The following is an 18,373-nucleotide window of genomic DNA, read 5'->3' as shown; positions in this document are numbered from 1 at the left end:
ATACATGCTATTCATTAGTGCTATTTATTGTGTACGTCGTCTGGTTACTGAAGACGTTCATTGCACTTCATTGAGAAGGAAGTAATGAAAGTTTTTTTTTCCCAGGTAAAGATAGATACACTCAAAATAATGTTTCCACATTATTATGCCTAATTAGGCTGGCGACCGTTTTATTGTTTCATTTACAAGAATTCTGTTAGTGTAATTTCTAACAAAATTAGTCTTTCTGTCTTCTACCAATGGCTATCAATACGAAATTCATGTTCAATACCCTCGTTATGTTAGGTAACACACGATCAGATTAAAAAATCCTTCCAGAGGGTAACACTATTTGCTAGCTTATGTCATATTTGGCAAATACACTGCTAGTGTGTTGTACATGTCTCCCTTGTAACAGGTTAGAAAGTACCGTTACTAAAGCTAAATATGGCACGCAACGTCAAAAGTGTTATAAGTAGAAGATCTTAAAATGAGTATTTTGATATCAGGAACCATTGATTATAAGTAACTATTTGAGGCAGTATGGGGTCTTGAATGACTAATACATATACGGCTCCTTTGCGCATATTCCTTATGTTTCATTAGAAAGAACTGCTGTCCAAGTCGGTATTAATGACAGTACTTTTAAAAACAATACACAGTTACGTTAAACATGTAAACATTTACCCCTGTTTGTTAGTCATGAGTGGCTGCCCCGTAAGTTTTATGGGCAGAGACGCCAAAAAATACATCGGAATTGTCGACATTTAGTAAAAATAATAGATATACTAATAATGAAATTAGTTTTAGTTGTATACCGTCTTTGTATATGTGTGGGGGAGGGTTAACCAGTTTCATGGCTGGTTTTCTGCGGCCCACTACGATTTTATCTTCTGTGCCAACCTTTTCAGTGTAACACTTACATCCTCAATTATTTGCTGGATACATACCAACTTATGTCTTGCTCTATAGTTTATACATTCTACAGCATCCCATAGTACCGTCTAAATTAATCTCTGTTGTCTTAACTTACGTTCTGTCATCTTCTCCCTCCTTATTACAATTATTGCTCGCCGCGTTTATGGAGAAACTCCTCATCTCTTATTTATCCACTTGATGTCTTCCTTCTTATAACACCATATTTAAAATGGCTAGCTTCTCATTCTTTCCAGTTCTTGCACAGGCCCTCGTTCACTTCCATAATATAATATCAACAGGAGAAAAATGCTCCTATCGGAGTACAAAAAATTGGAATACGTTTCTATTTATTTAAAAGACTGACTGAAAAGTGGGGTACCAGCTGCCTCACTCTACCTTCCTCATTACCTTTAAGAATGTTCTCAAAAGTTTTGGCATGCGAACATATTCGTGCTTTTTTTAACGTATAACTCACCTCAAACTCCCACAACTGTAACTCACTGACACCCACTAGTCCATCGCTGTGAGTGGATCATATCCATCCACTCACAGTTACCCTTTCTCACTCACTCCTTCAGCCCATCTCAACGTCATTATCTCTTTGTGTCTGTCACTCATTGTCTCCTGTGTCATAGCCACAGACTTCTTCGAAATTAGAATTATATTAATACCTTCAGCTGCTAACAGGCGTTGATATATATCAACGGGGACAGGTGAAAATCTGTGCCCCGACCGGGACTCGAACCCGGGACCTCCTGTTTACATGGCAGACGCTCTATCCATCTGAGCCACCGAGAGCACAGAGGATAGCGCGACTGCTGAGGTCTCGTGCACGCCTCCCGCGAGACCCACATTCTCACCTTGTATGTCCACATACTACATTCGTAGTGTCCCACCCCAACACACTCACTACTCGTGGAAGACATTCTTACCAAGTCCCGTAAGAGTTCAGGGAATATGTGTGCATCCGCACAGAAGAAGAAGGTCATGGCCGGTGTTGCCAGAACTGTATACTTATATGGATAAGGTGTCTGTTCTTTCGGACATGTCCGAAAGAACAGACACTATATCCACATAAGTATACAGTCTCCTTCGTTCTGTCCAACTACTACAGGCTACTCTCACTGTTACTGCCTCCTTCCTGCTATCTCTCGTACTCCTAATATCTCATTTCTCCCTTCCAAGTACTGCTGCCTCCTCTCGTTGTCACTATCTATCTCCTCCTCATTGTCATTGTCACATACACTCTCTTTCATTATCTCTTCCACTTTCTCTTTCTCTTTGTTCCTCCACAACTGGTACTGTCTCCGCCAGTGTTTTCCTTGTACTGTTCTGTCACTGTCAACTACGTTCCACTGCTGCTGTGGCCCTCTATTTCTCTTGCACTGTCATTGTCTCTTTCGTTCTTTCTGTAACACAACCGCTGTCTACTATCTTCCGGTATGCATTACTTTACCGTTTCTTTGCCACTGTCACTGTCTTATTCTCTCTCAACATAAAAAAGTCGAATATATTCCCATGCCAAAATTTTTGGTAGAGCTGCTGCCCCACATTTCAGAATAATTTAAATAAACATGCACATGTTCGCGTTTTTTATGTTCAGATAGGATAATTTTCCCGCTGGTCCCCTTCTGCAGCAAGGTATGTAATTAATATGAAAAAAATGTATTGGTCAGTAAAATTTAGATAGTTTACATAACTGAAACTGGAATATGGTGTAACTCAGACCGGATTTTATGTGCAAAAAAGATTTGCATGTTCCCGGATGACAACAAAGACACATCATGGAATACTGCTCCGTACTACGTCACCTGATAAACTACATTATCGCCTCGCACCGGATTTTACGTGTGTATTGTATGTGTACAGGGAGGATGATTTTGATACACCGTTCCTCGGAAACGGATAAAGATATCAAAAAATTGTCAAGGTTTATTCGAAATCGCGGTCTTAGGAACATATTGCAAACATTTGAGCCATTTGCTGTGCATAGCTATCTTGCAATCCCCGGCTGGGTTTTGGTTCGCTGGTGATGGCGAAAATATAGTAGAAAATCCCTTTTTGTGCGATTTTCCGAGGAATTGCCATGAACTAACGGTGCCTCCGTAACTGTCATTAAGCTCAACGTAGACCACATCGAATGCAAGAGAAACCATCCGATTCGTTCCATTTGCATAATCAGGAGGAAGTGTGTAATAATCATATTTTGACCCTGTACTGTAGAGTAGTGACCCTAAGACGATACTTCTGTTCGGTATAGAAATGGTCCCTAGCTCTAGGACTATCCAACACTTGCACCTACGTTTTTATCACCAATGGAACTCTCGTTTTTACGCGCAGGGCTTTGCAGCATATTAGGTACACGTGCTGTCACATGCATAGCGATGTGCTTCAGGCGTACAGTGTCAAAAATTTCTTCCTCAAATTAATCCTAAGTTTGATATGGGCAGACATATTGGCGAGCAGTGCCTTCTTTGTCTGTATTATACTGTTTCTTTTGTCCTCCTTTCTTAGTTGGCCATGCATTATTTTCTTTTCCAAGATAGCAGAATTCGTTCACTTCATTTATTAAGTGGGCCTCAATTTTGGTGTAAAGTTTATGGCTACTCTTATTTCTCATATTGCTCATTACTGACCTCCTTCTTTGGTTTACTTCTAGTCCACGTTCTTGAAACGATCCTTTCTTTCGTACTTCAGGAGTCTCCGTTGCGTTGCGCTGTATCCCAGTCAAAGCTGTTGTCAGGATCCATACACTAAAGGCAGCTTTAATTGGTGGCCATCGTATCGATTCTTCGCACTGCCACACGTATGGAATCAGAGGTATAAATAAAAAACACCTTTATCCGTTTACATTTTGAATGCAATATTTTTATGAGACCAGTTTCGGCGTTTGACTAAGCCTTCTTCAGGATCCCTGACCGACGTCTAGCAGGAATTCAATCTCACATCGGTCAGGGGACCGGAAGAGAGTCGCATAAATAGATTATATTCAAAATGTAGACCACTGAAGGTGTTTCTAATTTCACATTTTATACTGAACAACCGAAGTCCCTCAAACATTTTGTACAACGATGGGCTTATATACATATAATGTCAGTCCTATCAAGCATCTCCAGCTTCACCTCGATCCGCGAGACATTTCTTCATTCACTGAATTCAATAATTGAAGCCGTGAGCGCCCCAACTATTTTCAGAAGGATTCAAAGTTCGGCCACTAGACTAGAATATTCACAAGGTTATTAAAAACTTCCATCGACAATCTCTACAGTAAGAAAACAGGGAAACCAGTCCATCGTCAATGGAGAAATAGTCATACAAAAACACCAAACTCAAATTTCCATGGAATCGAATATGATTTACAGGATTCAACGAAAATCTCACAAAGCGCATCTCGTTCACTAAACATCATCATCCAGCTAGCTTGCTCTACGATCTAATTTGAGTCTCTGCCTATTGAGTGTCTGCTCATTCGCTGAGCAGCAACAGCCGCCTAGAAAATGGGATCGTTCAACCCAAAATCCACTCCCGCTCATGAAAACGCATTTTCGGAATTCCTCAGTTTTCCTTAACGTCAGAAATCACTCGATTGATGACGATGGATCACCTTCTCCCGACTTCGGAATTCGTACACTGCGGAAACACCACTGGCACCGCAGATGATGCACGTCCTATACACCTCATCAGCGCTGACGCCTTTTCGCGAGCACCAAAGCGCTACAAGGAATTGTTTAACGTTGAGGCATTCGAGTCGGTCAATGAGGAGCAGATGTAGGCACTTTCATCGTTCTTTTTCTTCTCCCGCTTCTAGCAATTACGGAAGCTGTCGCCTCCTGCCAGGACTGTTAGAAGTTTCCCTGCAGCGGATGCTGAGGGACACCGAGGAATCGTTAGCGCCAGTATTTCACCCGGAACAGATCCCGCCCATTCATCCTCCTCCACAGCAAGGAACAAGGTCCGGAACAAGTCCCGCCTACACACCCCCTCCACAGAGACTAAGGCACCCGAATCAATTATTGGGGTCTTCCCATAGAGTGCGTAGTCTCTGGCATTTATCGCATAATTTTAGTTGACCCACATGGTTTATTGCGTTTGTTTGCACGTTACAGTAGTGAGCAGTGTTTTACTGCTGTGCAGTGTTGACAGTATTTGTGTCTTTTAACGCTTTTTCATGAACATTTTAGAAGTGATTTATCTCTTCTACTTGTACAATGCAGCAGAATTTGCGTTTTCCCGCTTTTTCTTTGTAACTTTCACTGCGTTTGTTTCGTCACTTAACACTGTTTTACCGCTTGAGTTCCTACGTTGCAACTACCGCAGGCTTCTGAAGCGGCATATTTCCACAGCGAACCCATGCCTCCTGTTACAAATAACGGACGTTCGTCTACCTACCAGTGCTACTTATGCCGCAACGATTTTACTTGAGGTATTTGACAGTACCACCAACAAGACATTCATGGGAAAGTCCAACAGGAAAGGTTGAAGTGTACGGTGTGTGGATTTGAAACCGGTTCTAAAAAGTGCTGCATGGTTTCTTTCCCGTCCATACATGAATTATGTGTGAAATCAGAAGACGTAGAATTCTCCAGCGAAGACAATTTTTTAACTCGAAGGGAGAAATGAAATGTGCTACTATTCGATTCATTGTTTAAACCTCACCAGTGTCACTGTATTTTTGGAAAGTGAGCCAATGATGTTATCTGACTTCCTGAAACAACAGTAATTATTTAATTGGGGTTTTAATTTATTTCAAAACATTCGAGAAAGATTTAAATGAAGCTGGGACACATGCTTTTACCCCCTTTGAAGTATTCAGAGTTTGTTTCATTGCAGTAAGCACTGATGTCTTTTAACCATCTGTAATAGAGTTAACAGAGTGAAATCATTGGTCACCATTAAACTTTATCATAACTGTTCAACATATCACACTACCGAAGCCAGCTGACACGTATCCAATTGTATATCACCTACAAATTGTTCCCACATTTGTTTTATTGTGATGTGTTAAGCAGTTTCAAGAATTTTAATGAGTCAGTAAAAGAATGTTATTATAGAATTAGTTTTATTTATTACCTTGCTCATTTCACATACTTGCAAATTAGTCACTGTGCTAGAGATATGAGGTGGAGCCATTGAAACTTAAATTTCGTTTTGTGCTGATAAAGTAAAAGTAGTCTACCTTGTTTCTTTATATGGTGAATCTGTCAGCACTTAACTATTGTCTTGTTATTCTTTTGGTAACCTATTCACATTGAACCGTAATACTATGAATTCTCACATAAAACATACACTTTACATCTTAAAATTACACAGATGCAGACATGTTATATTATGTTGCCATGTGAGAAAGTTCTATTGGATGCAAATCATTACTTCTATAATAATGTAATAGCTTTGTGACTTTGTTCTGCATAAAATACAATAATAGCTAAGACACCATTATTTGGGTTAGTGCTGTTATTCTGGACGACAAATATTTTATAACCATTTCCTATTGTCAGTCAATTTTGTATCATTGGCATAACACAAGGTGTAGTCATAGAAAAAAAATTAAATTGATGTGAAAACTTTTGATCATAATGTACTCATGAATTATGAGATATTTGTATTCTTGAACCTGATGTATACTGCTATAAAGACTTAAACATTTGCCTTCCAAATATTTATTCCCAGAGTGCTCTCATTACCTATGAATGAATGGAAGTGCTGTTTATATTGTCCAGGTGGTACTTAAAGTAATATGGAATACCAAACAATCAGATATTCTCAAAATGTTTTACTGACAGCAAGTACTCTAATATGTTCTACAATATACAAACCTTTTACTTTGCACTAATAAGCAACACTTTTTTGGCACTTGGAACATCATGAAGAAACCCTTTGAAGGGAAGTGGCATTACATGTGATGTTTGTGTCTGTTAGCTACAATAAATTTCGGATAAATTGTGAAACATGTAGTCATGACAACTTACAATATGTGGTTCACTTACCCTTCACACCTATATTCAAATTCCAGGGTGGTGTCACACCTAAACTTTCAGCACACACACCTTTGAACTCACACCTTTGAACTCACACACATCTAAAATGAGGTAATGTCATAAATTGGCAGCCACGCTTAAAAGTTATCAGTCTGTAGAAGACATTGTTAACTCCCAGTTGTAAAGTACATATCAGGGGAAGATTGTATTCCTCTTTTATGTATCCACTTGTGCATTTACTTGTATATGTGTATCACCCTACAGCACCTTCCAATAAATCATTAATACCTTGAAAGACAGCAGTTGTTCCAAATGTGGTAGCTTCCATAAGAGCAAATATTGACGCAAGTCATTTAATTTCCAGAGGACTATTTTAGATCAGGTGGGTTGGAAGTGGATAATTAGTCAATTCTGTGAGGGAGCTGATAAACACACATTTAACACAAAAGACAAACATTTTCAATTGAAACATCTGATTTCGTTCACATTTCTGTATTTGAAACTTCTTTATTTAAATGGTTGTGTGTCTGTACTTAAATTGCAGAATGACTGAGAAGATGAAAGTTCTATGTTATTTGATTCTGAAACAGCTCAGTAATACTGAACGTACTGAGCCTACTTTCTCTTTACTTTTTCTTATCATGTCAACATTGACTCACAATATTCTAGCGCAGTGCACTCTGACTGCTCAAAAGAATTGCAACCTGACTTCAAATAATTAATTCCATAGAATGGCTCTGGCTAAAAAGAAATCTTAACAATAACCTACACATTTCATTAAGCACTTACCTCACAAAAATCTTCATTATGCAGACTACTGCTATACAGCAAGGGTCAATACTGCCAGCTAAATAAAAGATTGTAACTACTAAAGCCACTAACTACTAATAGGCAAGTGGTTAGCAAAGCAAAGATTTTATGAATAATTTTCAATGTGAAAGTGTGATACTTGCAGATACTTCCAGACCTCTACCCTCCATCAATATTAACTTCTCACATTTAACATACATCACTGCTGGCTGTTCACCTCCAACTGCCCAACAGTACTTCCATCACTGCTGTCGACTAACTTCCAACTGCCCAACACCACTGGCGATTAACTTCCAACAACGAGTCCAAGCAGCCACAGAGTCTCTTAAAAAGGAAGCGCAGTCAGAGATCCAATGCAAAGTGCTACACAGCGCTGCCAACACAGAAGCAGCCTAATTACATATTCAACGATCATCGTCAGAGATGAAAATTTAAAAATCTGAAGATGTATATGACATCTCTGTATAAAGTAACAAGTCTGCAAAATTTGGAAACAAATTAACAAATCTAAAGATAAATGATTATTATTATGATTCTAATCACTGCACAGCACTGGGACTTCTGTTACAGAAAAATAAATTTTGCAGGGCTACATTCACTGCCTCACTTTCTGCAGCTTCCACTCACTCTTTCGTCCCTGTAGTCCAGACCAGTTACCAGTCAACAATCAAGATGGCCAAGGGTGCAATGGAACCTCGTTCATTTCAGTTTGTTATCCCCTGGTTTCCTTTAATAGAATAACATGTAAGAGTGTATGGTGTCTTTCACTTCCATTTTTATAAGTGCAATCAATAATTGTCTCTTTATCAATTCTTTACATGTTAATTTACATGTTAATTTACAGATGTAATTCCATGAAAAGTCAGATCAGAAAGCACAATTTAGAAATGCAATAGATTTTGTCTACTTGCACATCAATTCAGATGACATAATGTACAATTTCTGTAACTGTACAATATTGTGAACCATAATGAGACATAATTTATATTTTTACTGAAAATGGACTGAAGAAGATTTACTCAAAGGGAATAAAAATCATGACTTTTGGTACTTTACATTTGGTGCAAAATGTTGCTTTGCTATTTCATTGTTTTGGTTAATTATTTATTTTCATACAATATTTGGAAAAACCTCTTTACACTTTTTAAACAAAAGAATAAAATAGTTCATTTAACTCATATTATCCGATAATTTTATATATCATACAGCGACTGCTAACAGGTACAGCAGAGCCTGATTCTGTTTGTCCACCTGTGTGCTGGTGAAAACCCATCAATGTGCATGCTGCATTCAGTGTGTTGTGAAGGAATCATCACACTACTTCCAAGATTAATTTCAGTGAGATTTTTATTGTTCACCAGGATGAGATGAGGAATTCACAGTGAAGTAATGAGAAAATCACTATTCCCACAGCAATGGCTTACAAAGCTACCAGTCCAGTTTCATTAGCATAGTATGTGATTATCTGCAATATGAGAAACTAGGTGTTCATGCTTTTAATCAGAAAAAAATACTTAAGGAAGAAAATCTTAAAGTTGTGGAAATATTCTCTGATGGAACCAAAGCATGATGTTCAACAGTGTGTGATAGCTAGACAAACCTACATTTCTGATTGCACAGCTTTTGTACAATGTACAAAATCCTGGCTGTGCAGGTCAGATACAGATGCATTGGAGTAATAGCAGATCTCTTACAACACTCAAATGCACACTCTCTACACCATCGGAAAATATACAGTTTAAATAAGAATATCGTCTAGAAATTGTACACACTTCCCGTTCATACTTAATGCAAGTCAGAGTGTTCAAGAAGAAACACTCAAATTGTTTCATTGCCTTTTGCTGTCGTGAAAACTTTTCATCATTTAATGAACAACGGGTTATTATTAAACTAGATTCTGAATGAGAACATTTGCACAAATTATTTGACAAACTGCCAGGAAACAATGTGAAAAAATTCAGTTAAATTGCTTGACAGAGATAGAAATAAATCTGTATGGCCCGAAATGGATGCTACAAGTAAAGTTGGCAAGTGCTTATCCCAGAAACTTTGGCTGGTTGTTTGTTTGATTGATTTGGAGTAAGGGACCAAAGAGTGAAGTCATCGGTCCCATCCAATTAGGGAGGGATGCAGAAGGAAATCAGTCATGCCCTTCTGTAGGAACCATCCCGGCATTTGCCTGAAGCAAAACATAAATCAGGCTAGCTGGACGCGGGTTTCAATGCGAGTCCAGTGTGCTAACCACTGCGCGACCCCACTCGGTAGAAACTTAGGAAAGTCTACATTATTCTTTAGTGAAATTAAATGTTTCGCACTAAATCTGTCATCTTAATGCTCTATATTTATTCATAAATGTTGCACTGTACAATTATTTTAACATTTTTAAGTGCATAATACAGGTCCTTCACTGTAAGTTAAGTGGAAATGTTATGTCTGTGACATTAACATTTACGTCTGACATTTAACACATTGACTGCCACGAGGCCACAGCAGTGCCAGCAGTATGAGGTAATTGCCTTATTTTATACTAACACTAACTTTTAATTTTTAAATGGGAAATGAACACAGAATGCGTCATCAAATCTTTGTTGTATGTTGACCACATTAAGGTCTGCCTATACAAAAATTAATAGATTCCAGATTTTATTTTCGTGTTAATTTTTCACTTTCAGTTGCATAAATGTTATGTCCATAAGAATGGAAATGTCCATAGATGTTTGAGAAATTTAAAATTATATCACACCTAAATCCCCCTCACACCTCACCATCAGCACTTTGTCAGTGAAACTAATTTAATATTTAAGTTGTGGAATATCCAACGACAGAATACACAGTAGCAGTTGCTAACACAATGCAACAAACAATAAAGAAAGGAAAATCTTTCTTTAGTTACACTGTGGTGAACTGCACATGTGCAGTTCAGTAGTTTTTTCAATGACTAAAAAATGGATTTCAGGTTATAATTATGAAATTACAATACACTTAAGAGCTATGAACGGCAGAGAAGAATTTTAATACTTCTCGTAGTGAATGTTAAATTAGTATCTTGCTAGGTGGTAAATTTTACTACAAAATTACAAGACACATTACTAAGCTCTTGCTGAATTGGCCTCAGCTATGCCTGGTACTTCTACAGGAAACGTAGGTGAAAAAAGCTTGGCACAAAATTCCTTACGGGAAAGTACTCAGTGTTTAGATGAATATCTTATGAAGAATTAGATTTCAGTGTGAGAAAAGTGAGCCAAATCTAAAACCGAAAAACGTACCCTCAAAGAATAGTTTGAACTTAGAGAAAGTGGAACCACAGCGTAGTTGAAAGTTCACAATTCACATAGTACATGTGAAACAAACGCCAATTTTAGCTGTACTTCTGAAAGGTAGCCAAATTACTTCATTCTTGCTAGATCCATCCAAGCTGTTTTTATAGTTTATTCACTGTGTAGTTCTGCTGAAGGGTTTTAAGAGTGGAAAAAGAACTAGCATAGCTTGAAGAACGTACATTACAACCATGAAGTATTAGAGCATTTATTTCCTGCAAGCCTGCACCTCACCATTATCAAAGAAGAGGGGAAAAAGGAACTGGTTTCAATGACACTCACAAAATTACATACAACTTTTCGTTGAGAACGACGCCACAAAAATAGCAAGAGGCTATTTTCCTGACATGTTTGCAACAGCACTTAGGACACTAACTTATCACACAGCAACTGCCATAGTTAATCTCATTTATAACGTGCAAGGACGACATTGAAAGAATTTACAACTTAAAATTCACCCATTACACCCACAAATAGTAACGAAGTAACTCATATATGCAAATATCTTATTGCTTTCGTTACGCATTTCTACTTTGTCATTCTTACACTCTTTAATTTTCATAAGCTAATTGTAGATAGATAAGCAAAACGAATTTGATTTGTTTGTGTATAATGTTGGTATTAGACAATAGAATAAATCGTCTGCGTCCTTGGTTTATTACCAACGTAGCACATCCAAGTACATTGTTTTCGGTTTTTATGTTGGCTCTGCTGTTTCCCTAAAGGAACATATTATAATAAGTGAGTTACGTAATGAAAATTTGTCGTTACTGACATTAAGTAACGTCACATTAATTTTTTGATTTGTATTGCTGGTGGTCTCAATTCGCAACACATATTTATTATTCTGTAACAATAAACGTTCATATCGTATTGATACACTTTAATTTCTTACTTTTTACTGAATGTCATAACAGTCTAACCACAGACACACACACACACACACACACGTACAGTCTGTTGTGTCCTTGGAGGAAGTGTCTCCCGCTGACATATATATGAGGCTAACAATTTTGATGTGACTTTCAGTGGTCGGAACTGGCGGCTGGTGGTGAATGGGCGGGACATCTTCTGGGTGAAATCCTGATGCTAAGAGCACGTGGAACACCGACCTTCTCAGAAAAATCACTCGACCTTGAGCCGACTTCTTATGTCCGAAGCACTACCCATTTAAGAGGATTAGGGAAGGACCTATCCATCAGCTTAATGCTGAACAAAGTCGACTTCCCCAGCTACCTGGAAGTGGTACAACCAGTATGAACACAAAGTTGCTGCCAGGGAGTTATACGTTACACCAGCTGTGTACCCAGCAGTTCCCTGATAAGTATTTATTCCGATGTTCTACATCTCCCCCTCCCCCGTCCTTTTATCTACCTATCTCTTCCTCTCCCAGTCTCTGTTCGTCTCCTCTTCCTTCCTGTCTCTGTCCATCTCCTCCTCTTCCCTCTCTCTGTCCATCCCCCCCTCCCCTCTCTCTGTCAATCTCCTTCTTGCATCCTATCTGTGTCTGTCTCCTCCTTCCACCTCGCTGTCTGCCCCTCTCCTCCTCCTTCTCCCTCTCTCACGCTATCACGCTCACCCCAATACGAGGCTGGTGATTCTTACCTCTGAAGCATTTCTTTCCAGATTATAACTAACATATGTACCAAATATGGCTAAAATCATTCCATGGGCTTAAGATGAGCTCTGCTTGTGTGTTGCCATGTCATATATATTTCACAAATATTCGACATATTTTTCGCGTATTTGTACACATATTTCATCAGTTCTCTAGCGAATTTCGCCCTGAAGTTTGATTTTCATGCAGCTCAGTGTTTATGATTTGTATCTCCTGAACTGAGAACTGTACAATGATATAATTTTACGGGTACATCCAGTGGTATATCTGGATTCATCTGGGTAATGTGTCATGAATGGAGATAGTAGTAAAGATAATTAAAGTAAATTAAAGAAAATTAAAACGTCTTCCATCATGCAACAGTTTTTCACGCATCGCAGTGTTTGTTACTTCGTATCTAGTGAAGTATGTGTTGTAGTATGACATTTTATACAAGGGCGATGTACTTGAGGACAGTATTATGGAAATGGAAGAGGATGTATGATGAAGACGAAATGGGAGATAAGATACTGCGTGAAGAGTTTGACAGAGCACTGAAAGACCTGAGTCGAAACAAGGCCCCGGGAATAGACAACATTCCATTAGAACTACTGATGGCCTTGGGAGAGCCAGTCATGACAAAACTCTACCATCTGGTGAGCAAGATGTATGAGACAGGCGAAATACCCTCAGACTTCAAGAAGAATATAATAATTCCAATCCCAAAGAAAGCAGGTGTTGACAGATGTGAAAATTACCGAACTATCAGTTTAATAAGTCACAGCTGCAAAATACTAACGCGAATTCTTTACAGACGAATGGAAAAACTGGTAGAAGCGGACCTCGGGGAAGATCAGTTTGGATTCCGTAGAAATGTTGGAACACGTGACGCAATACTAACCTTACGACTTATCTTAGAAGAAAGATTAAGAAAAGGCAAACCTACGTTTCTAGCATTTGTAGACTTAGAGAAAGCTTTTGACAATGTTAACTGGAATACTATCTTTCAAATTCTGAAGGTGGCAGGGGTAAAATACAGGGAGCGAAAGGCTATTTACAAATTGTACAGAAACCAGATGGCAGTTATAAGAGTCGAGGGGCATGAAAGGGAAGCAGTGGTTGGGAAAGGAGTGGGACAGGGTTGTAGCCTCTCCCCGATGTTATTCAATCTGTATATTGAGCAAGCAGTAAAGGAAACAAAAGAAAAATTCGGAGTAGGTATTAAAATCCATGGAGAAAAAATAAAAGCTTTGAGGTTCGCCGTTGACATTGTAATTCTGTCAGAGACAGCAAAGGACTTGGAAGAGCAGTTGAACGGAATGGACAGTGTCTTGAAAGGAGGGTATAAGATGAACATCAACAAAAGCAAAACAACGATAACGGAATGTAGTCTAATTAAGTCGGGTGATGCTGAGGGAAGTAGATTAGGAAATGAGACACTTAAAGTAGTAAAGGAGTTTTGCTATTTGGGGAGCAAAATAACTGATGATGGTCGAAGTAGAGAGGATATAAAATGTAGACTGGCAATGGCAAGGAAATCGTTTCTGAAGGAGAGAAATTTGATAACATCGAGTATAGATTTAAGTGTCAGGAAGTCGTTTCTGAAAGTATTTGTATGGAGTGTAGCCATGTATGGAAGTGAAACATGGACGATAACTAGTTTGGACAAGAAGAGAATAGAAGCTTTCGGAATGTGGTGCTACAGAAGAATGCTGAAGATAAGGTGGGTAGATCACGTAACTAATGAGGAGGTATTGAATAGGATTGGGGAGAAGAGAAGTTTGTGGCACAACTTGACTAGAAGAAAGGATCGGTTGGTAGGACATGTTTTGAGGCATCAAGGGATCACAAATTTAGCATTGGAGGGCAGCGTGGAGGGTAAAAATCGTAGGGGGAGACCAAGAGATGAATACACTAAGCAGATTCAGAAGGATGTAGGTTGCAGTAGGTACTGGGAGATGAAGAAGCTTGCACAGGATAGAGTAGCATGGAGAGCTGCATCAAACCAGTCTCAGGACTGAAGACCACAACAACAACAACAATAGGTTATTCTTTCCATACAGGTCTTATCTTGTTCACTTCCACTGAAGACAGGAATGTCATCGACGAATCTTATCACAGATATTCTTCCACTCCGAATTTATTTCTTCGCCGATATCAAGGATGAATTGTAGGCGAGGAAAACTACATGCTTACTTTAAATTATTTTTAATCATACCACTTCTCTCCCCTCGAAACATTCTTATTGTTCCATTTTGGTTCTTCTGATGACTTATTAATCATATTCGTGTAGAGTATCCCAGATGTTAAAAGTTAGAACTACAGAGACGGCACAAGATCTTAAAACGAATATTTTGGTAGAGGAAAAGGTATTCAGAACAGAATATCTCAGGTAGTGTGCGGTCTTGCTGTGGCCGAGCGGTTCTAGGAGCTTCAGTCCGGAACCGCGCTGCTGCTGCGGTAGCAGTTTCGAATCCTGCCTCGGGCATGGATGTGTGTGATGTCCTTAGGTTGGTTAGGTTTAAGTAGTTTTAAGTTACAGGGGACTGATGACCTCAGATGTTAAGTCCCATAGTGCTTAGAGCCATTTGATTATTAGTATGTGGTCTTGAATGAGTAATACACCGGTGTGCAAAACTTACGGATGAAAGCAGTTTCCGCAAGATGTGTTACTGCAAAGTAACACAGCTCGATGAAACTTAGATCATACATGGAAAGAACTCTTACAGTACAGTACAGAAAGTAACTGAAACAAGTACGCAATGAGACGAAGAGGAATGACACTTATTCGAAGACCGTAATTACACTGAAGTCACCGCGATTTCTGGTTGTCCCCTGGACATTACAACAGGATGCTCAAAATGGCTCTGAGCACTATGGGACTTAACATCTGAGGTCATCAGTCCCCTAGAACTTATAACTACTTAAACCTAACGAACCTAAGGACATCACAAACATCCATGCCCGAGGCAGGATTCAAAACTGCGACCGTAGCAGCAGTGCGGTTCCGGGCTGAGGCGCCTAGAACCGCTGGGCGACAACGGCTGGCACAAAAGGAGGGAGATGGTTCTTAATAGGCTGTGTCATCCCACGGACCCTTCAATGAGCCTCGATGCTGGCTATAGAACTGATAAGGAGTTACTGTAGTACGGCGTTCCATTCCTCTAGCAGCCCAGTTGACAACTTCTGGATCGTCGTTGGTACTTGAGAACGGGCTGCAATACGTCCTCCCAACGCATCTCTCATATGCTCGATGGAATTTAAGTCTGCGGAAACTGGCAGACCAACCGAAAATCTCCTTGTTGCAAGAACTCAGTCCAATGCGGAAGCGTATTGTCATCCGGGGAAATGACGTCAGGGCCGAATACAGAGGCACATGAGGAAGAAGTACAATGTCACAACAACTTCTACCGGTTAGTATATCGTGTTCGAAGATCTGAAAGTCTGTACGCCAATGCAACATTATGCCTCCCCACATCGTAGTACCTCGACCACAAAATGGGCGCTCGTTGTAGGGCATGCATTGGCGTCCATAGTGATCACACTATGTCCCGCCTTTTGTAAAGTCCAGCGATCCATTATAAATCGCAGTGGTGTCAGTGTAATTACTGGATTTGTTCGTATGATTGTGTATTTCTTTCAGTTACCTTCTGTACTATACTGTAGCAGTTCTTTCTACGTATGGTAAAAGTTTTATCGGGCTACGTTACTTGGCAGTGACACAGTATGTGGAGATTAGCTGCGTCCTGAAGTTTTGTACACATATGTACATGTGCATCTTCTCTCTGTAAAACGCTTCAGTTTCATCAAAAACAACTGTCGGGGCAATGAACTTCAGTGCCACTGTCTTGAGAAACCATACACAGTCACCTGTGATGTGTTCACAGACTACTGTTTAGTATTCATGACTGGCTGTCATGTTACATTTATGAGCAGAGACGGCAGCGATATGCCAGAACTTCGGAAATATCTGTGTTTGGAAAAATTAAAATAGATATTAATGAACTGAGACACTACTGTCGATGATAATTTTCTTTATATATTGAGCATTCGTATCGTATACGTACTTTAACTGGATATTGATTGTATGTAAGTAATCATAGACTTCACAGACCTGATTAAATAAACTTAACATAGAGATTAATTGAGTATTTCAACTCTACCGACAAAATTTAGTAGTTTGTGCAGGGGTGTTTCCTGAGTATTTTGGTAAAGCGATCTGTGTCTCTGTAGCTCGTCGCAGATTAATTGCATTTCGTTTGATTTCTTACCCCACACCTATCTTCCTAACTTTGCTAAACTCAAAATACCTGCCAGACAATGCAAATGTCGACGGTACGTACTGTGTGTGCTTTTTTTTCTTTTTTGAAACAACCTTCTTCCATTCACTCACACTACTTGTTGCCGACAACTGTAATGCCGATTTCACTCTTCATCCTCAAGCATGCATTCTTTGTGAATCGGTTCCACTTCGCGTTTGTTTTCCGGCAGTGTTAATTGTTGAATAGCTGTATGGGCAGAAAATGGCTCTGAGCACTATGGGACTTAACTTCTAAGGTCATCAGTCCCCTAGAACTTAGAACTACTTAAACCTAACTAACCTAAGGACATCACACACATCCATGCCCGAGCAGGATTCGAACCTGCGACCGTAGCGGCCACGCAGTTCCAGACTGTAGCGCCTTTAACCGCTTGGCCACACCGGCCGGCTGTATGGGCAGGTTTATTGATGGAGAGTCGACCGATATACATCTCGTATGTGGATACACTGAATGCAATTGAAGAGCAGTACTACGACGCACCGCAGAGCTATTTCTGTAGCGACAGTAACCACATTACAGTAACTTCGCATCTGTGCCCCTACGATAAATCGGATCCTTCCGTATTCAAATAGAAGGTCCACGTTGGACGAGGTATATTAAAACAACCGTGCTACCAGTAGTTATCGCGCTGTACGATTTCCGAACTGAAACATCTGTTTTGAGATTCTTACAAGAGCAACAAATGCACCCACATCATCTACAAAAGGTGCAGTCATTGCAGCCAGCGTACTTCCCATGTCGAGTGGATTATTAAGATAGGTTCACAAAGACATTTGCAAAAAGCACCATACTCCTTTCTTTGTTTTACATACCGATGAACCCATGTTCAAATGTAGAAATAGCACGTACGGGATGACGGAAACACAGACGCAATACTACAGTATATCGATCGCATCTACAGAATTTTGAGCATATTCTAAGTTCATGTATAGTAAATTGCCTTGAGAAAGAAAAGCTTTTATCCACTAATTAATACAGGTATAGAAAACATCGGTCTTCTGAACTCAGTTTGACCTTTTCTCGCACAATATCGTGCGAACCATGGATGAAGGGCAACACGAAGCTTTCATGTTGCTAGATTTCCGGAAAGCATTTCACACTGAAAACTCTTAACGAAGATCCGAGAATACAGAAAAGGTTGTCAGAGATGCGAGTGACTAGAGAACTTTTTAAGTAACGGAATCCAGTACGTTGTTTTGAACGATCATTGTTCATCGTATACAAGGGTGTCGTCAGGAGTGACCCAGGGAAGTGTGCTACGACCAGTCTTGTTTTTCATATATACATACCGCATCAAAACTTGGAATATCGTAGAGTTCACTACAATGACTTCTTATAGTACTCCCATTGAGGTTTGCACAGTACCTTTCAAAAGGTAAACATAATTCCTTCTGAAAACAAGAACGATCCTGGTTAGTTACAAAAATTATTACAAAACAAAGCAGTTTCTCT

Source organism: Schistocerca nitens, chromosome 7 (assembly GCF_023898315.1).
Source record: "Schistocerca nitens isolate TAMUIC-IGC-003100 chromosome 7, iqSchNite1.1, whole genome shotgun sequence".
Taxonomy (NCBI): domain Eukaryota; kingdom Metazoa; phylum Arthropoda; class Insecta; order Orthoptera; family Acrididae; genus Schistocerca; species Schistocerca nitens.
Note: the sequence above shows the minus strand (reverse complement) of the source record.